The sequence below is a fragment of the Lactuca sativa genome, chromosome 3, assembly GCF_002870075.4.
Source record: "Lactuca sativa cultivar Salinas chromosome 3, Lsat_Salinas_v11, whole genome shotgun sequence".
Classification (NCBI taxonomy): Eukaryota; Viridiplantae; Streptophyta; class Magnoliopsida; order Asterales; family Asteraceae; genus Lactuca; species Lactuca sativa.
The window spans coordinates 247,947,236-247,971,185 of NC_056625.2; positions in this window are offsets into that span (position 1 = coordinate 247,947,236).

The window sequence follows — 23,950 nt, forward strand, 5'->3', positions numbered from 1 at the left end:
TGGTAAAATATCAAAGACGAACTAACAAATGTGTTATTAATTGTTTCCGTTTTAGTCATATTTCAACTAGGAAGATAATTAATTAAAAGTTTTTATTAATATCAATTAAATAAATTCACATTTCTCTATTTATTGAAATCTTTTTTTTAATATCACCCTATTTTGAGAAGTATAGAAGAAAATGAACATGAAATTTATGATGATGATTTTTAAATTTATGATTATGATTTTCTTTTTATCAATTTATGGAATATCAGTAATTGAAATAGAAGGTATCAGATTGGATTAAATTCGATGCTTTTTTTTGTTTGTTTGTTTTTTTTTTTTCTTTTTGTGCATGAGTTGTCAAGTGATATGTTAGTTACTGCAAATATCAATTGATATTTAACCAAAAATCTATTGTTAATGACTACATCCAAGGTAACCGAACGGTAAAAAATCTCATTTGAAAATTACTTGATGTGTCCACATTAAAATCTTAAACATTTTGGTGACCACATACCATCCTCCGGGGTTGTCTAATCCATTGTATGCTGATAGCAAACTTTTTCCTAAGTTTTGAGCCTTCGGTTGTTGGAGATAAATTTTGTGCAATAACAATTTAGTGATATTTCTACATTAGCCTTTTGGTTTTCACACAAAAACATAATCTACACTAAAAATGGAAAAGTTGAGGGACCTAAATCATAATTTACATTTGAAATACATAATATATTTATCTTGTAATTTTAATTACCTAATCTATATTTATCTATACTTTTAAAAGAGACATTTTTACTTGCACCACATGTATTTTAAACCTCCATGACTTTTCAATTTATTTTCTAATAATTATTATAAATTAGTTAATAATGTTAAAGTAATGCAAAAAATAAATTCTAATCATAAATTAACAAACTAAAATATTAAAATATCATATTTTACTTCTATTTATAAAATTACGACTTTAACTTTTTCACATATTATAGTCAACTTATTAGTTTAGATATATTGTTGTATGTGATAAATTGTCATCTTAAAGTTACAATTTTTATATAATTTATGATTTTATGCAAAATAGTTAAATTATTAGTTTCAATATAATATAAAACGGTTAACTTAAGTCAAATTTTAGTAAAAAATCGAGAGAATATTTTATAAATAGTTAAAAACTATAAATTATAGTGTTAAACCTAAATTGTAATCGTAAATTAATAAAAAAACTATGAAACTATTTTTTTAATCATTATGAATTTTCAAATAAGTAGCTTAAAATAACTACAATAAAAATAATTAAAAATAATATTATATAAAAAAATTATAATGTTATCTTTAAAAACAAAAATAATGTTTGTTGTGTTAAATAATTACAATCAAATAAAATTTTAAAAAAGTTAAATTTCTAAAACCAAATTAAAATAATCAAGAGTTTCCAAATACGTTATTTTAAATAACTCACAACAACAATAGCTAAAAGTAACATTATATACAAAAATTATACTGTTACTTATAAAAACAAAAACAATATTAGAAGTTTTAAATAATTATAATGACAGAAAGTAAATTTTAAACAAATTAACTTTTTAAAATTAATTAATCATAACAAAAATTATAAATATTGTTAAACCATATATTATATTTAATTTTATTCATGAATAACCCGTATATAGAGGCAATTGAGACAATTGAGATACAAGTTTTAAAAGATGTCTACATTATCATATAATTCAAAACAAACAATCTTTATACCAACTTATTATAAGATTTATTATATAAAACCCAACAACAACATCAATGATATATTTAAAAAAAATATTTGTAAAGATTTCAAATATATTGTTGTATTCTGTGCAACATGCAGGTATTCGTCTAGTGAGGTCATAAAGTTAAAAGAATATTAGTATCACTTGATCTTTTGATCCCTTTAATATATACAGTAGCTAGACATAATCGTATAACCAAGATTTTTTCCGTCAACACCTTTTATTCTACTGCCTCGTTATCTCTCTCTCTCTCTCTCTCTCTCTCTCTCAAATATATATATATATATATATATATATATATATATATATATATATATATATATATATATATATATATATATATATATATATATATATATAAGGATCACAAGTGACCCCTACACTCTTGGTTTTCATGATTGACGGCTAAGACGGAAATAAAATAAAATCGTTTTCAAACTTTGTTATCCCTTTGGTGTGCGATTCCAATTGAGAGATTCTTTATTGGGCCCTTTTATCTCCAGGAATAAAGAGGTAAATAACATATTCCATCACATGGTTCTTTTGTTACTTGGAGTGTAACATCCCAAAATTCAAGGCAAAAAATTTCATTTTTAAATAAGTTATTGTAAAACCATAAATATAAAAACATACATAATAACATCTCATGTTAAAGCCAAAGTGTCAATAGTAAAATATGTTTTCATAAAATAATATCAAAGTGTAAATCCCAAGGTACTCATGTGCGGAAAACATAGTGTGATGCGCTACGATCGTCGGCTCCTTTCCTTTGAAAACGAAGTACCTGAAATAAAAGCTGAAAGCCGTAAGCATGAAGCTTAGTGAGTTCCCTAGATATAACATACCATACATATCAACTGATCCATACATGCCATAAATAATCATGAGCCATACATATATCATAACCAAATATAATTCTATGTGCCAAAACATAGTCTTGCCATTATACAACGGGACGCCACGTGGTCTTTCTTGCAAAGCCGGGGGCCACCCCCTTCGGCTTTATGGACAAGTGCTAAGAGGCACCTCCTGGTCTTCCATGCAAGTATCACAAAGACAACTAGCATACATACTACTCTACTTGGCTAATCAGCATACAGTATGCCAGGAGCCACCCCCTGGTCTTTCATACATAATAGCATACAGTGTGCCAGGAGCGACCTCCTGGTCTTTCATACATAATGCCTAAGGCTAACCCCCGGGTCTTGCTAGCATACATAATAGCATACAGTGTGCCAGGACCAACCTCCTGGTCTTTCATACATACTGCCTAGGGCTAAGCCCCGGGTCTTCCTACCATACATAAACTAAATGGGCCGGCATTGGTGCCTTAGTGTCACACCCCAAAACCGGAACGACGGAAACGTTCTGGGGCGGAGGACGTCATGTACAGTATCACAACACAGTAATAATATAATTTAATGCAAGTGTGTTATGTGGTTTATAAGACACCAAAATATGAATAAAAAAAGATGAGTCTTGTATGTGCTCCATCTTCTCAAAAGCTGGCCTCGGTACCTCTCTACTGATGACATGAGAATACAAGCTATTTTGAAAGAGTTTATCAGCATTAAAGCTGGTGAGTTCATAAGTATTTAGTGTATGAAAATGTTTGTAAGTGTTTGAACGTATAAGTTTGCAAAATGTTTGTAGTACAGTTGTAAGTGTTTACTTGTAGTAAAATGTTCGTTGTAAACGTTTGTAAAACCGTTTGTAAAATGTTCGTATCTTCCTTGAAAATCCGATATTTTCTACTAAACTGTAGTCTTCTACCAAGACCCAATGTTCGGTTTTTTTGTTTGTAAGAAGTATGTATCTTTCCCAAGTCTACTATCATTATCAAAATATCGTTTGTACATTATCGTTTATTGAGAAAACGTTTCAAGGTAAATGTATTAGGGAAAATATTATAAAACTGTAGTTTTGTATATGTAAACTACCGTAATACTACTTACCTCAGAGCCAATATATAAGTTTAAAGAATTAAAAGTAAATATTTGGTAAATAAGACTGATTTTTATAAAGAAATTAACATGTAAAAGCATTTGATAATCATTTTGAAGTAGTTTTGTTGACAAAACAGTTAAAAGTACAGTAAATCCATTCTTTGCTAGCTATTAATCTCATGTGATTGATATAATAACTAATATGATTCAACTTGTATTCCCACCATAAAAGCATTTAAAAACATTTAAAAGGTTGATTAAGGGGTATAAACTCACATGTAATGAGTAGTTTGAATGAAAGTGTTGGATAATGTGCTAGGCGTCAAGTGAAGACTTGAACACATACAATGATCCTATTAAACATATAAAGACACACACACACACACACACATATATATATATATATATATATATATATATATATATGCATATAATTAGTGATTATAACACTAATTAGACAAGTATAGACCCTTAAAACATGGAAAACACCTTGGTTCAAGTGTTAGAAGGTCATAGGGTTGCATCAAAGGGTTATAGGGCTTTGCTTTAAAGTTTAAGGTCCAAGAGTAAACTCATATGGAGTTTACAGCCTAGGGTTTACGGCCGTAAACCCATGGTAACTTCTACAATTTCGTTTTTTAAGGTCCTTAGTTCATGTAGGAAGGGTTCTAGTCCGATATTCAAGCCTTAGGAAGTAGTGGTGGCACATATGCACCACCTTATGGTGTTTACGGCCCAAGGAGATTGCCTTGGCCGTAAACCCATGTGTTCTTGAGCTTTCTTGGTGTTTTTCAATGGTTTAACTAGTAATCTAAGCATATAACTAGTTAAGAGGAGTGTACTTACTTATAGAAAGCTTCTAAGGGTGTTTAAGGTCCAAGAACACTAGTGTGTGTTCTTGGTGAAATGAAGAACACTTGAAGATCTATAAAAATGAAAGGATTTCATGGATGAAATCATGAATAACTACTAGATGAACAGTTGTAACAACAAATCAAGAGAAGAAACACTTACATTTTTGGAAGATTGGGAAGAAGATCTTATGATACTTGAGAGAGAAAGTGAATGTTCTTAAACTTGGGATGTAAGAAATGAAGGAGGAAAGGAGTAAACTCATGCTTATAGCATGAGTTCACGGCCATAGGGGAGTTTACGGCCCAAACTCCTAAATTTTGGCCCTGAACACCTTATTAAGGTGTTAAATGCTTGATTGTTACTCAAAACCCCTAGAAGGTACTTCCTTTCGTTTTATTCTTTTGAAGGATTAAGATTAAAACACCCAAACGGACTCTAAACAGAGTTAAAAGTTAATAGAAATGCATCTAACTTTGATTGACTATAGGTTTTATACAAAATAGAAATTTCGGGTTGTCACATTTAGACGCATACAAATAGTGAGGAGATTCACCTCGTACTGTTGAAGTCCCGCAAATAAATCCCTGGCTGCTGGCTGGCAGATCCCCAAACTGTCAATCATCAAAACAACACCCAATTAATAATTGGGTTCTAATACATAACCATAAGTACACACTTAGGGTAAAAGGACCATTTTATCCCTAACCTAGCTTGGTCCAAGACCAAGGCCCAAACTCACACTTGAAGGCCCAAAAGCCAAATAATCACCAAGGCTCATTTATGGCCCAATTTTTCAAATGGGGCCGAAGCCCCCTTACATGGGCCTTACTCTAAAGCCAATTCAAAATCCTAGTCCATACACTTAGCATTTCGATGGTCCAATATCTCATAATCATTAAGGCCCAATTATGACCCATCTATGGCCCATTTTTTTAAATTGGGCCCAAGCCTGTCCAACGGGCCTTATCCTAAGGCCTAATAATTTCCTTAGTCCATAAACTTTTTCTTGGATGGCCTATCGATAGCCCAATCTCCAAAGCCCATCAGAAGGCCCAACTTGAAGCCTAAACATAATTAGGGTTTCTTACATAAAATGATGATTAAGGTTAAGTGTTTCTCACTTAACCCATTAAGGACTAAATCCATTAAGTCCATCACTCTACTAGATAAATCATATGGTGTGTTTGGGTGTAATTCAAAATTGCATTCCAATGGCCCAAATGTGGGTCCTGATAATTCCAAGGCCCATATATCCAAAATTAGGGTTTTCTAAAACCTAATTAGGGTTTCTAACCCCTATCAACCCAATTAGGCCCAAAAGCTAACTCCTTAGGCCCATTAGGGATTCATTAGGACAATTAGGGTTTTCCTAAGTCGGGCACCACCCACTACCGCCTCGGGTAGTGGTGGTCAACGGTGGCTCACAGTGGCGGCCACCACCTCACGGTGGTGGTTAGGGTTCTAGTCCAAACGAGTCCAAGCATCCCAAAAAGTAACCCAAACACATGCAAAGCCCACCGCCACTCAACACGGCGGTGGGTGGCGGTAGCCACCACCCATAGGTGGTGGTTTTGAGTTTTCTTATCATTATTCCTTTACCGATTACATCATACAACACAAAATCCCAATTAAACACACACACATACTAAGATAAACACACACACACATCCACCCTTGTGGTGGCCGACGGTGGTAGATGGTGGCAACCACTACCTCACGGTGGTGGTGGTGGCGCTTTATCAAAGCTTGATCACAGAACACACACTCCAGCACACACACAAAAAATTAGCACAATACAACATAATACACACCCTATTGCGAACTACAAACTCAGCCACATCAGTGGCAAGCGACGACCGGAAACACCACAGAAGGTGGTGGTGTAGCAGCAACGAAGTACCAGCTCCTCCAGCTTCATCGTCGTCGGCGGTAATTGTGCTTGTGGGGCTCCGATGACAAAGTAGTAGCGACTAGGTGGCGATCGTCTCACCAAGGCGGCGGCTGGAGGGTCACGTGCGATGACTCTTCTGATGGTTCCAAGGTTCCAATAGCAGCGGCAGTGGTCTGGGTGTAGCGAGCGAGGAACGGGGAAGGGTCAGCGGTCGCTCGAGGCTTCAACAGATCGGAGAACGAGAGAGAGAGAGAGAGAGAGAGAGAGAGAGAGAGAGAGAGAGAGAGAGTCTGATGGAGGTAGTGGAAGGGTTCACGTGTGGCAATTATCTCTCGACTGTTCATGGTGTCCGGCGATGGCGATAATGTCTCGATGGCGATGGAACATCTTCAACAATGGTGGCGGCTGCAAGGTCATACTCGGCGGCTGCCCCTTAGGGTTAGGGTTTGGATGGGGTGACGGGTTATATACCCCGTGCCTGGTGAACTTGTTTCCATAATGACGCAAATGGCCCCTCCCTTCGAAAATATTTTTGAAACTTACCCATAATTTACCCTTTCAGCCCTCATCATTAAAATCCATTACAATTCAGGTGCAATATTTACCAAACAACCCTCCGGTTTCAATATTCTTTGCAAAGCCACTCCAAAAATTACCCTTTTAACCCTTAAGATCTCAATTATGACATATTCAACCCTTCCTTCTCTTTTCCTCTCAAATTAACTTCAAATTTACCCAAATAGCCCCTCATCTACAAAATATTTTCAAAATAAGTCCACGAACTACAAACGAGCCTAATTGATTATCCTTTAGCCATATGTTCAAGTATTCTTTCCATTATGAACCCCAAAAGCATCCTTTATGTCACACCCCAAAACCGGAACGGCGGAAACGTTCTGGTGTGGATGACGTCATGTCAAGTATCACAACATATGCAATATAGTAAACAAAGTACAAAAACCATTGCATTAATAGTAATAAATTTACATAGGTTACATTACATAGAAACATCAGAAGTAAGTACATAATATAGTATAGATGTCGCTTGGTTCTAGGCTGACTTCACACAAGCTCCCGGGATGTACCTATCTATCGATGACCTGAGAATACAAGTTATTTTGAAAGCGAGTAAAAGCATTTTTATAATGTTTGTGAGTTCATAAGTATTTAGTGTCATTTGTATAAATACGCATTTTTATTCAAATTAGCTTTATGAAAGATAGTAGTTTAGAATCTACGGTGTATTAGCGTCCTTTCCAGAAAACCCTAATTTTCTAAATAAAAGCAGTCTTCTACCAAGACCCGACAGACTTATGTTTTAAGGAGTAATTTTCCCCAAAATACTATTATTCCCAAAATACGGTATTGGCTTTAAAGAAAACATGAGAATATATCACTAGTAAAAATACTAGGGGAAAAATAACATATGCCTCAGCAGTAATACTGGTGAATAAGGCAAAAGAAATCATAGACTCCAGGAGAGTATCGATCGAATAATACGCCTGGCTCGGTCTAACAAAAGGAAGCACAGACTCTAGACAGTATCGAATGAACGACACAGCTAGCAAAGTCTAAAACAAGGTAATACAGACTCCAGACAGTATCGAATGAACGACACAGCTAGCGGAGTCTAAAACATCCGGTAATCCTAAGTGGTTTGTTTTAAAAATACCGTGTTACCTTAAGACCATGAATTATAAGGTAATCATGGAGATTCTCGTAACCATACTGATTGACACTAGAGTACTTGACGCCCTGCAAGCGTCGGAATAAATGTGACATTTGTCACCCCTTGGCTTGGTAGGCCGGGGACTGTAGCTAGAGGTCAGGGTGTGGGAGTGTCGGTCCCATATAGATCTATACACACAATGCCTGCTCTCCCTCCATGAGACTCTGGTTACCAACTTGACAACGGGGAAATCCGCGTCCTGAAGATGCATCTCGTATTTTGAATTCTATTATAAGTACTGGAATAATTATATAGAATCACGAATGAACTGACTCCTTTGGAATTCTTCGTACTGGAAAGAGTAGATAGAATCTCCTAACTATTCCTATAATAGTTACTAATGTTTCAGGTATATGAATGACGGAGGGAAGGATGCCCTTGCCGCCCAAGGGAAATGAACTGGTCGATGGAACCTTTATGTCCATACATATATACATAATATATAACTAATGTTAAACGACCTTTGGACGGATAACCGATACCCTAAAGCCAAATCCAAACAAGGAAAAGGAGACAGGGCGAACTAGCCTTCCTAAGTCCTTTAAACATTATTTATATAACTATACAAATATAGGCATGCATTTAATGAAATAAAATCATAACAGAAACTTGGGTAAAACTTTTGGAAAACTTTATAAACAAGAATTTATGACTCGATGTCGGTTTAATAAACAAACTTTTGAAAATGATTCGATAAAACAGTTTAAGTGAAGAAAACCTTTGGAATGCCTTTAACAAGAAATTGTGACTTGATGTCATTCTATAAATCAAACTTTGAAAACCTTTGGAAAACATTTGAAAAACCTTCGGAAAACCTTTCGAATACTTATGATAATCTAAAAGAGAAATTCATACTTCAACAAGAGTTGAAAGCGAGATTTGGAAAACCTTTTATTAGATGAAGCAGTTTAACATGTAAAATCCATTTGCTATACAGTTATTAATCACAAGTGATTTATCTAATAACTGTATAGTTCAACTTGTATTCCCCCTATAAAAGCAGTTAAAATCATTTAAAACATTAATTTAGGGGTATGAACTCACCTGCTGTAAATGGATCGGACAGAGGTGTCGGTTGGATGCTCGGTGTCAAGTGAAGACTTGAACACACTTTAATGAACTAGTAACATATGATGATATATGTTTTCAAACAATTAGTGATTATAATACTAATTAAACACGTATAAGCATCCTAATGTGCGGAAAACACTTTGGTTAAGTGCTAGGAGGCTATTGGGTTGCAATATGGGGGTGTATGGCCTGGTTAGGGAGTTTACTCTTCAAGAGTAAACTCTTTATGGTGATTTCAACCCTAAGACCATATCCCCATGAGTTTACGGCCGTAAACTCATGGGTGGTGTGTTCTTGGATGCTCAAAGGTCTTATATCACTTGTGGAATTAGGCTAGGTTCAATTCTAGGGCATAGGAAGGGGTTAAATCTCCAAATGAACCATTTAAGGGAGTTCAGGGCTGTAAACATAGATTTTACGGCCGTAAACTCTCACTTGGTCCTTCAATTCGTGGCTTAAGGTCTTAAATGGAAGAATACAAAGTTCTATGCATTATTCCAAGCCATATGGGGAAGTTAGGGCATCATTTGGCCTCTTTAAGGGAGTTTATGGCCCATAGACCAATCCTTGGGGGGATTTATGGTCGTAAACTCCGAAGTCCTTAGTTTCTTTGATGTTTAATGCCCCTACTTCAATGGTGGTTGATTCTAGACATTTACCCAAGCCATAGGAGGTGTTTAAGGGCAAATTTAACACCTTAAAAGGTGTTCACGACCCATGAAGAGGAGTTTACGGTCCAAGAGTGTTCTTGGGCCGTAAACTCATGTTTACTCTTCAAAAGACAAGGTTTCGGGGTTCTAAGCTCATATATGCAAGTCCACAAGTCATATCTAATCCCTAGGAGTGATTTGGAAGGGTTTTGGGGCTTTAAAACCCCATTTATGGGTGGTTGCGGTCCAAGAGTGTTCTTGGGCCATAAACACATAAATTTGAGGCTTTTGGATGATTTAAACACGAATTTTCATGTTAAATGAGCTAAACAATAAGGTAGGATAGATTACTTACGATTATGGAGCTCGAAATGGGTGTTTTTGGATCAAAATCGGCTTTGTAGAGAGAGGGTGTTATGAGGGTGGAAAAGTTTCAAATGGAGGTCCACTCACCCTTACATAGGGGTTTGAGTTTGTGGCTCGGTGGGAATCTACCCGATATTGACGTTGAATGGGGCTTTTGGTCGTACCCGATTGAATGGTCGTAATTTGACTTGATTGTAACTAAAATTTTTCAAGGGGATATTGAGGGTGTTTCACGTGTTTCTAAATTGCTTGGGCACTCATGAAGTTATAATAGAAGTCCCAATTTAATTAACCTAATCAAAAGGTTAACAGAACAATTTAATAAAGCAAGCTTTATTAGCAGAATAAGGGTTTACTGGGACGGAATAAATTTCGGGTTGTCACACTTTAGTCCTCCAAAACAAATTATAATGCTAATCAAACATCTTTTCACTAGCCTCTTTATTTAAATGTATTCATTCATCGGAATAAAATAATACATAAAACACCTCTTTAGATTTTAGGGTTTGACTTGGAAACGGGGTGTTACAACTCCCCCCCCCCCCCCACCCCACTTAAATTTAGGGGTGTTGATCGGGTAAAATTTTCGGGTTTCGGGTAATTCGGGTTTTTCATATAAAAAAAATTACCCATTAGCCTACCCAAATTAAATTCGGGTAATTCGGGTATGGGTAATTCGTGTAGTGGGTCGGGTAAGGGTAATTCGTGTATTACCCGATTTTTAATTTTTTTTTAAATTTTTTAATGACACCTAAAAATAAATGTAATGAAATAAGTATGTCGTGCTAAACTTTGAACATTGGGATTTTTTACTTATAATATTTGAGATATCAAGTATTCTTTCTAAACTTTCGATCTTGGGTTGAATTCTTTATTTTTTTTCTATCTTTCTTGTGGAACTTGTTCATTGGTTGGGTTGTCAACTTCAATCGTCTTGTCTTCTACTTCAATATAGTCATGCATTGGTGACGAATACCAACAAAGAGCGGACGAGGTACGAGGGTTTTTTTACGTGGCAAAAATAGAACGAGCCTCAACGAGGAAATTGGGATTTGGGAATTGGGAGGGTTAGATAAACTCATAAAGGGACATTATTTCTTATATATATTTCGGGTAATCGGGTATACCCGAAACCCAAACAACTTACCCTTTACCCGACCCGAAAAAAATTCGGGCTATCCACTTACCCAAAAAAATTAACCCGATACCCGATTTACCCGTTACCCGAAAAAATCGGGTGGGTAATTCGGGTAACGGGTATTTTTGACAGGGCTACTTAAATTAGATTTCATCCTAGAAATCATTCCTTACCATTCCTTACACGCCAGACGACTTGTACAATCATGGACACATGCCCGAGCATATCCTAGCCTTTCCAAGGCAACCAAAGCCATTCCTTACAGGATTCAAAAACCCGAAGATAAACGAACTTCTCGAAACCATATCACATCTACTCCTTCTGAAATCTACAGTATCAAGGTGGTCCGACTCCCTGTCAGACCGCTCGTACTGAATCAACATTGTTGAACCCAGTCCACTTATCTTTCAACTGACTACTCAACTTCTGATAACTCGAGGTTCCCACTATAAATCTGGATTACAAACCCAATTATCCCAGCAAGTCACTTAGTATAACCCAAGCAATCTGTTATTCCACCCGTATTGGCAACCTAAAACACAAATACTAATATCGCCCAAACACTGAAACTGCCTGACACAGCATGCTGCTACATGGCTGCTTTCCAAAATCTACTAAGACCTTCATGGTCTCAATTCATTTGCCAGTCATCTAAAATATCGGGTTTCAGCCCGAATGCGGAGCCAAAGGACTCCCACTTAGCTGCCTCACATGACTTCTAAACGAATCCTTCTTTGGAACTAGTTGCCACTAGTTATCATGCCACTGTGGCTCTAACAACCTTATGATCTTCCCGATCATGACAGTTCGACTACATGTCGCCATCAAATCTAATACGAAAAGTGAAGGATACCAAAACCACTGTAGTCTTACATCACGCATGGTCTCCGACAACCTACCATCTCCCAAATCCGGTCATACTGTGAGTGAATCACAAATCTGTCACATTCTCACTCTCGAATAGGGATCGGTGAATGCTACGGGACACCACACAACCTTACAACACTCCCTTACTAACTGACTACTAGTGAATGCTATGGGCCACCCTGCAGTCTTACTATGCCAACATACTAACGACTACCTAACGAATGTTATGGGCCACCCCGTAGTCTTTCAATGTTTCTACTCTATCTGCCAACTAGTGAATGTCATGGGCCACACCACAGTCTTATAACACTTCCACACTACCTGCTAACTACTGAATGCTATAGGCCACAACGCAGTCTGACAATGCTTCTGCACTGTCTGCTGACTAATGCTACGGGCCACCCCACAGTCTTACCACATTCCCCGCGCAATCGAGCCGCTGGTGAATGCTATGGCTATCTCGCAATCTTACAACAACTTCTACGCTATATGGCTACTGGTGAATGCTACCGCTATCCCGCAGTCTTACATCACCTCCCACGCTAGCTCAACCGTTGACCTATGTCTTACTGCTGATTATCAACCCGACCACACCCGAAGTCGAGCACCCACACAGTCTAACATCCCACACTGAACTCATGTCCTGATTGGGATCCTCAACCTGGTTCCCCATAGTCTGCTACACATCAATAAGATGTAGTCCCAAAGTCGGGATGTTTCCCGAACTTCCAGTTCATATATCCTCCATTCAGGCAGCCACTTAGGCCACCTTTTCTTTCCTGATGGGGATACGAGCTCATCCCCATTTCATGCTTGCTTCTGTCCTGGGTACCTGAACGGTTCTCCCCCACTTCGATCTGACTAAGTCTTCACAGCACGTGTGAATTGTAGGATTCCCAGTCCTTCTTGCTTTCTAATCATCCGCAGATGACAACCTATGTTTACAAATGCTAGCGATCACTTACCAGTTAACCCTAAGATCGTTCATCCTATGAAGTCTTGAAGAGTACTCTTGAAATCTGGTCCAGTTCGACACCTCAGTCCAACTCCTATGCTAACAACTAGAGGCCTTAATCTTCACCCTGACTAATGAATCCTCGTTGTCACTTCCACTCTCGCAGGATCACTGAACTCTAACCGAACACAACCCATGCGAGAAATCTAATTCTTTTGAACATCCAATGACCAACCACTTATGCATCTAACACCCGCAAATGGCACTACCATCTTCATGCTACCAGTCCTGTCCTAGTAATGGTAGTGCCTTGAACTTTAAGGTTCTTCCATAGACAACTGTCGACCATACCCGAACAAATGATAGGACCATTGAACTCTAACTTCACTGGAGAACTATCCCACTAATTCCTAACCAAAGGATCTTCCAAATAATACTTCTGAACAGATCCCAACAAAGATCTGGAATAGTAACGGTACACGCAGAACCCACTCCACAAGATACGTCCATCTGTAGGTTCATCAAAGGACTTTTCGACATGCATAATGACATATAACAATCGTTGATAACCCAGAAAATGGCATAGAACCGACCCAAGATCTAACTTGTCCAAACTCAATCAAAATTCCAAAGTGGTACATATCCTGGTATCCACCTAGAAGTAGCAGAAAATAACAAATCCGCAATCATCTGAAGGATTCCTGATCACCTCCTCCTGAGATACCTCAACCATATGAGATTTGAAAAATAGCCAGAGCAGGCGCCTTCACTGCTCCTCCACTTTCTCCTCAGACAGTCGGCCTTCTTGTGGCCCACCTATCCGTAGTGAAAACATAATGGGCTTGTCCCATGAGAGCAATCTCTGCTTACATGATCAACCCTGCCACACCAGTAGCAACCTAAACCCTTGGAACGACAAACTCCCTTGTGCACTTTTCCGTACGTGCTGCGTTGACTCCGGCCCTGCTGGCCTTTCACCCAATGATCAAAAGTCATGGGTCTCTTCCTGGGACCCTCCACTCTATGCACCTGGCACGACCCTCTCTTCCCAGGGGCTCCAAATCGATCTCGCATATGCAAACTCTTGGAAGTCATATCCTTCAGGGTCTGGCACCCTGTCATGCTCACTAGCTCCCTTGCCAATGGCCGAGCTGCAATAGCTGGAACATCCTCTATCCCCAAACCGGGTCGCAAACTCCTCCCCGAAGCTTCTTAGATTCTCCAAGACTCTCACCTATTCGAGTATGGATCTTGTGCTTTCAGTAGTACGGGCCCAATACTACTTTCTACACCTATCCATACTTCCCTCAGCAATCCTCCCAAATCCTCCAAGTCACTTCCTCAAACTGATTCACCCAAGGTCTCACTAAACTTCACTACTAACCCACCGGTACATACCCTAGGATTTCCTAGGTTACCGAACCCAACCCAGCCCTTAGCTATTGAAGGACTCCATAATGTCAACTAACCACTTCATGGATATCATCACATGTAACGAGGCTGGATAATCCTTCGAGTAAAAGAATCATTCCTACAACGGTTACGTCTCAAACAAGAGCTGTGTAATAGGGTCAAATTCATCACTCTGAGATTATCCAACCCTTATCACATGTGAGTTAACGTATCCACTTAGTAGTTAACTCCCATCACTCAGATTCCCACAAAGCACAAAGCAAGCAACATTCAGACAAAGGGAAAATCTAACCAACATACTCCTATCAAACCATTCTATCCTCTTATCAGGAATCTATACTGGCATGAGATTCTAAGGCTCATACAATCAGGCATAACCTAAAAAGGCCATCCTATTACTGACTAATCAGTACTAACAGGCAATTCAATAAGCACATACAGTTGGCATATAAGGCATCCTTCCTAGATCCTTAGCCCTAATCTAGCATGCAGTTCATATATTCTCAATTTGTGACAACACGTAATTTATTTGCTTGTAAAATTCAACTTAATTTTTATTCTATCTTAGTTGGATTAGAGTAATGATTTTTTAGTGTTCAAACCTTGTATTCAAGGTACTATGTGTTTAAGAAGGGAAATAATTTGAAACAAGAAACTTTGCATGCCTCTTTTCTTCGTTCACTTCGGACCGTGAACACTTCGGACCATGAACATTTCGGACCATGAACACTTCGGAGCCGTGAATCTTCGGTCGTGAACCCTCCTTCGGCCGTGAACTCCTTCCTATATATAGAAGTTCGGCTGATTTATTCTTCATTTCTTTCATTCCTGGTCGTGAACCCAAGAATTCTCTCTCAAGTATTATCTTCCAATCCTTCAAATCTTCTTAGATTATTGCTTAGATCTTCATGGTGTTCATCTTCTCATCAACATTCTAGTGATTTCTAGCCCTCATACGCTTGTTTCATCTTCAAATCTACAAGATCCTCAAGATCATTGGGCCGTGAACTCAAGAACATCAAGTGTTCTTGGGCCGTGAACACCCCATCTGGGTCGTGAATACTTCTTGTGGGCCGTAAACACCAATCAGTTGCTTGATTTCATTTCTAACACTTCTCTGGTAAGTAATTCTTACATCCTAGGTTGTTTACATGGTACCTTAGAAGCTATATTCACTAAATTCATGCCAATATGTTGATTATATTGTCATTTAGGATTTGACTTTGTCCCAGGAGCTAACTAGTGAAACATCCATCCTATATCGAACTTCAAATCGAATCACTCACTAACAATTGAGTTCATACCCCTGCAATCTACCTTTTTATGGTTTTAAATGCTTTTATTAGGGAGGGGGATGGGGAATACAAGTTGAACATAATATAGATGTGTTAACATTTAAATGTGAAAACTATCAAACAAAAGAATTTCTTACACTTAAACACTGTGTTATCAAACAAATTGTTTCAAATCATTTTATAAATTGACATCAAGTTATCGAGAATCTTTCAAATGGTTAAACGCTTTTCAATATGTTAATCTCTTTAAATGTTTGAAAAAAATCTTTTAAACTTATATATTGTCAAAATCATGTCTATGTGTATATATATATATATATATATATATATATATATATATATATATATATATATATATATATATATATATATAGAGAGAGAGAGAGAGAGAGAGGTGGCAATGGATCGACCTGGGTTGGGTTCGGGTTCAACCCATTTAATAATTGGGTTGAAAATTTTAACCCAACCCAACCTGTTTATTTAAATGGATTGATATTTCCAATCCAGCCCAATCTTTTAGATAAATGGGTTGTCACCGGGTTGACCTGTTTATGTAGTTTCCGACCCAATCTATTAAATAAATGGGTTAAACTTGGGTTAACCCATTTAAAATCAATTAAATAAATTATATAATTAAATATTATATCACTAAAATTATAAAATATAAATAAAACTTCATAATCATGACAAAAACACAATCGTAATTCATAAATACAAATAAATTGTTCAGATAACATTAAAAATGTTTAGTTTCATAATGATTTTGGAGAGTGACCAATATTATTGGCACTAAAAAAAGGATAGAAATTAGGATTGAATTTTATTAAAGATAGATAATAATAATAATGCAACATTATAATTTACAAATTAATACTTTGATTACTACATGATAATATTCAAATAATATTAAATTAAATATATTTATTAAAGTTAAATGGGTTAACGGGTTGATAATTTTTACCCAACCCAACCTATTTAATTAAATGGGTTAGACGGGTTGACCCATTTAAGTTAATGGGTTGGAAATCTCAACCCAACCCGCTAATTTTGGGTTGGGTTGGCGGGTTGGGTCGATTTTTGCCAGCTCTACATATATATATATATATATATATATATATATATATATATATATATATATATATATATATATATATATATATGTATATATAGTTATATAAATAAGGTTTAAAGGGCTTAGGACTAATAACTCGCTTTATTTCCTTTTCCTTGTTTGGATGTGGACTTAGGGTATCGATTGTTTGTCCGAATGTCGTTTAAATTTTAGTTATATATATATATATATATATATATATATATATATATATATATATATATATATATATATATATATATATATATATATATATATAATATATATATATATATATATGTGTGTGTGTGTGTGTATATAGATATAAAAGTACTTCCAATCAGTTCAATACCTTTTCAACATTTTGAGAAAAGGTGTGCATACATGATCGGTCATTCAATTACAGAACATACTAGTAAACTATAATCGGTATAGTATAGAGGATAACGACCTACTATTTTCTATAACAGAGGAACATACACGAAACAATACATGCATACTATTACTATTCAATACAAACTATACTATTCATTTACAAGAACAAGAAGGACCACACACTATAACAAGAACAGAAAGGAAGATACACACTATAACAAGTACAGAAAGGAACATACACACTATCACAAGAACAAGATAAGTAAATGTAAGATACTAGTTCATGGCAGAGAGATATTTTTCTTGCTATGTCACGTCTTGTAAACACAGTCGCCTCGAGGGAGAGCGTGAGTTTGTGTATAGATCTATACGGGATTGATCATCGTACACCTTGCTGCTAGCTATAGTGGGACCTGAAGGTCTACAGGTGACAAATGTCATTAGATTTTCGACACGTGAAGAACGTCGTGTTTTATACTAAGTCTATCAAGTATGGTTATAACCTCATCACATTTTAACCTTAATTAACCAGTTCAGTTTTAAAGGTAGGTAAAGCATCAGTAGTGTAATTTATACAATACTACTATAAATCTTCATTTTCCATTACATTCATACCGTGAATTTCTCGCATGAGATAAGCATACTATTTTTCTAGTAAATATAGTTACTAATATGGAAAACATACATTTTATACTATTTCAAGTAGAAACATACATTTTACAGCATTTTGAAATAACAAAACACACAAACAGGTCGGTCTTGGAGAGTAGACTACTTTTCATTTAAAGAAGAAAATATAGGATTTTCTGGGAAGGATTCAAACTAATGCAAGCATTTTTGCAGAACAAATACAAATATTTTCAAGAAACTAATACAAACATTTGACACTAAGTACTTATGAACTCACCAATTTAAATATTGATACTCTCTTTCAAAATAACTTGTGTTCTGAGGGATCTAGTAGACAGGTGCACTAGACTAGGTTTTGAGAAGACGGAGCATGTTCAAGACTCGTCTTTTATTTTGATGTTACATTTTTGGTGTCTTACAATTACTTAAAGAACACACTTGTATTAACTATTCTGTTAATGCAATAGACGTTGTTGCTTGTTTTACAATTGTGCATTGTTATGATATTGTACATGACGTCCTCCGCCCTCGAATGTTTTCGCAATTTTGTTTTGAGGGTGTGACACAATTCATAACATAACATAACATGTATGGGTATCTCGGGGAAAAATTACTTGAGCTTGGCTGATTGCACCTGTCACACACCTTGTTCTTTATCAAGACTCTTTATTATAATTTTTAGAAAAAATATTTTCTTATAAAAATCTTTCAAACCCAAGATTTGAGTCTAGACACACCCGAGAGTGTGTCCGAATCCCTCAAACCAGGGCTCTGATACCAACTTGTAACATCCCAAAATTCAAGGCCAAAACTTTTGTTCTTAAATAAGTTATTGTAAAACCATAAGTATAAAAACATCCATAATAACATCTCATGTCAAAGCCAAAGTGTCAATAGTCAAACATGTTATCATAAAATAATATCAGAGTTTAAATCTCAAAGATCTCATGTGCGGAAAACATAGTGTGATGCACTGTGATCGTCGACTACTTTCCTTTGAAAATGAAGTACTTGAAACAAAAGCTGAAAGCCATAAGCATGAAGCTTAGTGAGTTCCCCAGATACCACATACCATACATATCAACTAAACCATACATGCCCTAAAGAATCATGAGCAATACATATATCATAACCAAATATAATGCTATGTGCCAAAACACAATCTTGCCATTATACCACGGGACGCCACGTGGTCTTTCTTGCAAAGTCGGGGGCCACCCCCTTCGATCTTATAGACAAGTGCCAAGAGCCACCTCCTGGTCTTCCATGCAAGCATCACAAAGACAACTAGCATACATACTACTCTACTTGGCTAATCAGCATACAGTATGCCAGGAGCCACTCCTGGTCTTTCATACATAATAGCATACAGTGTGCCCGGAGCCACCTCCTAGTCTTTCATACATAATGCCTAGGGCTAACCCCCGGGTGTTACTACCATACATAATAACATACAGTGTGCCAGGAGCAACCTCCTGGTCTTTCATACATACTGCCTAGGGCTAACCCCCGGGTCTTCCTACCATACATAAACTAAATGGGCTAACATTGGTGCCTTAGACCCATACAAACAGTGAGGAGACTCATCTCGCACTACTAAAGTCCCACAAATAAATCCCTGGATGCTGGCTGGTAGATCCCCAAACTGTCAATCATCAAAACAACACCCAATTAATAATTGGGTTCTAATACATAACCATAAGTACATACTTAGGCTAAAAGGACCATTTTACCCCTAACCTAGCTTGGTCCAAGACCAAGGCCCAAACTCACACTTGAAAGCCCAAAATCCAAATATTCACCCAAGGCCAATTTGTGGCCTAATTTTCCAAATTGGGCCCAAACTCCCCTTACATGGGCCTTACCCTAAAGCCCATTCACAATCCTACTCCATACACTTAGCATTTCGATGGTCCAATATCACATAATCATTCAGGCCCAAATATGACCCACCTATGACCCAATTTTCCAAATTGGGCCCAAGCGTCTTCAACGGGCCTTATCCTAAAGCCCAATAATTTCCTTAGTCCATAAACTTGTTCTTGGATGGCCCATCAACAGCCCAATCACCAAAGCCCATAAGAAGGCCCAACTTGAAGCCCAAACATAATTATAGTTTCTTACATAAAATGACGATTGGGGTTAATTGTTTCTCACTTAACCCATTAAGGACTAAATCCATTAAGTCCATCACTCTACTAGATAAATCATATGGTGTGATTGGGTGTAATTCACAATTCGATTCCAATGGCCCAAATGTGGGCCCCGATAAGTCTAAGGCGCATATATCCAAAATTAGGGTTTTCTAAACCCTAATTAGGGTTTGTAACCCCTCTCAACCCAATTAGGCCCAAAAGCTAAGTCCTTAAGCCCATTAGGGTTTCATTAGGACAATTAGGGTTTTCCTAAGTCGGGCACCACCCACTACAACCTCGGGTAATGGTGGTTAACGGCGGCTCACGGCGACGGCCACCACCTCATGGTGATGGCTAGGGTTCTAGTCCAAACGAGTCCAAGCATCATAAAAAGTAACCCTAACACATGCAAAGCACACCGCCACTCAACACGGCACAAGTGGCTGCAGGAGGCGGCAGCCACCACCCTACGGTGGTGGTTTTGAGTTTTCTTATCATTATTACTTAACGATTACATCATACAACACAAAAACCCAATTAAACACACCCATACTAAGATAAACAAACACACACACACAACCATCCTTGTGGTAGCCGACGGTGGTAGATGGTGGCAGCCACCACCTCACGGTGGTGGTGGTGGCTCTTTATGAAAGCCCGATCACACAACACACACTCCAACACAAACACAAAAAATTAGCACAATACAGCAGCATACACACCTTATTGTGAACTACGAGCTCAGCCACATCGGTGGCAAGCGATGACCGGAAACACCACAGAAGGTGGTGGTGTAGCAGTAGCGAAGTACCAGCTCCCCCGACTTCATCTTCTTCGACGGTGATTGTGGTTGTGGGGCTCCGATGCCGAAGTAGCAGTAACTAGGTGGCAATCTTCTCACCAAGACATCGGCTAGAGGGTCACGTGTGACAACTGTTCTGATGGTTCTACGGTTCCAATAGCGGCGATAGTGGCCTGGGTGTAGCGAGCGAGGAACGGGGAAGGGTCGACGGTCGCTCGAGGCTTCAACAGATCGAAGAACGAGAGAGAGAGAGAGAGAGAGAGAGTCAGATGGAGGTAGCTAAAGGATTCACGCGTGGCGATTCTCTCTCGGATGTTCATGGCCTCTGGCGGTGGCGGTGGCATCTCGATGGCGATGGAACATCTTCAACAATAGTGGCAGCTACAAGGTCATACCTGATGCCTGTCCCTTAGGGTTAGGGTTTAAATGGGGTGACGGGTTATATACCCCGAGCCCTATAAATGTTTTTCCATAATGACGCAAATGGCCCCTCCCTTCAGAAATATTTTCGAAATTAACCCATAATTTACCCTTTCAGCCCTCAGCATTAAAATCCATTACAATTCAGGTAAAATATTTACCAAACAGCCCTCCGTTTTCAAAATTCTTTGCAAAGCCAGTCCATAAATGACCCTTTTAACACCTAAGATCTCAGTTATGAGATATTCAACCCTTCCTTCTCTTTTCCTCTCAAATTGACTTCAAATTTACCCAAATAGCTCCTCCTCTACAAAATATTTTCAAAATAAGTCCATGAACTACAAAACGAGCCCGATTGATTATCCTCTAGCCATATGTTCAACTATTCTTTCCACTATGAACCCCGAAAGCACCCTTTAGTCCTCCAAAATAAATTATAATGCTAATCACACACCTTTTTCACTAAACTATTTATTTAAATGTATTCATACATCAGAATAAAATAATACTTATAACACCTCTTTAGATTTTGGGGTTTAACATGGGAACGGGGTGTTACATGGAGTTATAAGATCCATGATCCTAACTTCATTCTTGGTGAACGATTGATTAGTTTTCCTGGTATACAAAGTGAGCTTCATACTTTTAAACAAAAGTTATAGAAAATACATGATTAAACTTGGAAAAAATATAAAACATAGATGAAGATAAAAGGAAAGTGACAGAGCCAATGGAGATCTAGAATGGGATGTATCGATGGCAACAATGATTGTGGTGGAAATAGATGCAACAGTGGTGGCTGAAAACTAATGCTCTGGTAAAGTCGCACCAATGAACTCCAGAGAAGGCAACATACGCTACGATTATTGTTTATATGGGCGAGGTTTTCTTTAAAATGAGAAATATGAGAAGAGATTTGAGAAGGTAAAAAAATAGACAGGGAATTCACCTCTGATGACTAGTAGAGAAGGACCCCGAAGCTAGAGGGTGGCGACTACTTGTTGTTGTTAGCATTAGGTTTTTAACCTACAACATTAATACCTTGAAAGATAATGTACTGATACCATGAAAGATAACAAACTTATTGATTAATAGTGAGTGCTAAAACTCATATAAATATGGATACATAAGGTGCCTTTGGCCTAACCTAATCACTAAAAACCTGGACCTTAACTGTAGATGCTAACATAATAACATAACACACAAGTTTAGCCTAAGATACAAGAAAAACACACAAGTTTAGGTTTTTAATTTCATACTAATGTGTTTTCTTTATAACCCATACCTAAATGTTAACCTTTAAATGTATTATGATGACCTTTCAAATATTAAATTACTTTGGAGTTTCACTTTACCATCGACTCCCTTTCTTAGGTAATGTATAATGTTAAAGACTACACTTTCGTTCTTAGAGGCTTATTCACTCCCTATGTAAATTAATATATCTTACAAAACATTGGATAATTAGTAAAGTTAAATTTTATAAAAAAATATAACAAACATGTATTTCTGCGAAGTTCCAACCATTATAGACTTATTGAAAAACATCTTTAGATAAAACTATAAAATTTATTAATGAACCGTAGAAGATCAATCTATTAACTATTGCATAAATAAATTGGAGTTTAACAACAAATATATTGTTCATAATAAATTTATTTATCCATTTCATGTGGATGTAGAAGAATATTCCGTATGTATGGGGGATTTCTATCATATTTATAAAGTTGGTTTGACTCAAAAGCCTCGAAAAATGGTTGATAGATGAGTTCTTCCTAAGACATCATTCATTAAGGAGCACTACTTATAGTTTAAGGTAGAAGTCATGGACTTAAGGACCAACATAGTTCCCCTCTAATGGTATCCATATGTGAATATATTCAACATCCACAAAAGAGTGGTATCTGTAATATGGATAAACACACAATTTTAGGGGTTAGAATTCACACTAAAATGTTTTTCTTATAGACCGTAACTAATTATTAACTACTAGATATCGTATGAAGACCTTTAAAATATCAAGAAGCTAAGGGTTTCACCTCATTATAGACTTCTTTCCTTAGGCAACATCTAATTAAGCTCCAAGACTCCACACTGGATTTTGCCAAAGAGTCTGAATCACTCCCAATATAAATTAATTTATCATATAACACGTTTTATAAATAATTAAATTAAATATTATAACAATTATAACACACACACAAATATATATACATATATATACATATATATATATATATATATATATATATATATATATATATATATATATATATATATATATATATATATATATATATATATATATATATATATATATATATATATATATATATGTTGCCATCAAGTCCCAACAATTACAAATGCATTGCCGACAAAATGAAATCACTAAAAAATCGTATAATTATGGGTAATACTTTAATAAAATGATCCATTTGTAATATACTAGATAGCCTAATTACCGACAATGTCTTTTGTTGGTAAACTATCAAAAATACTTTTTATAAACTATAACCCACGTGTTTTTTCAAATGTATTTTATCTTCAACAATTCTATAAGTAAAAGCGTTTCGTGATGGA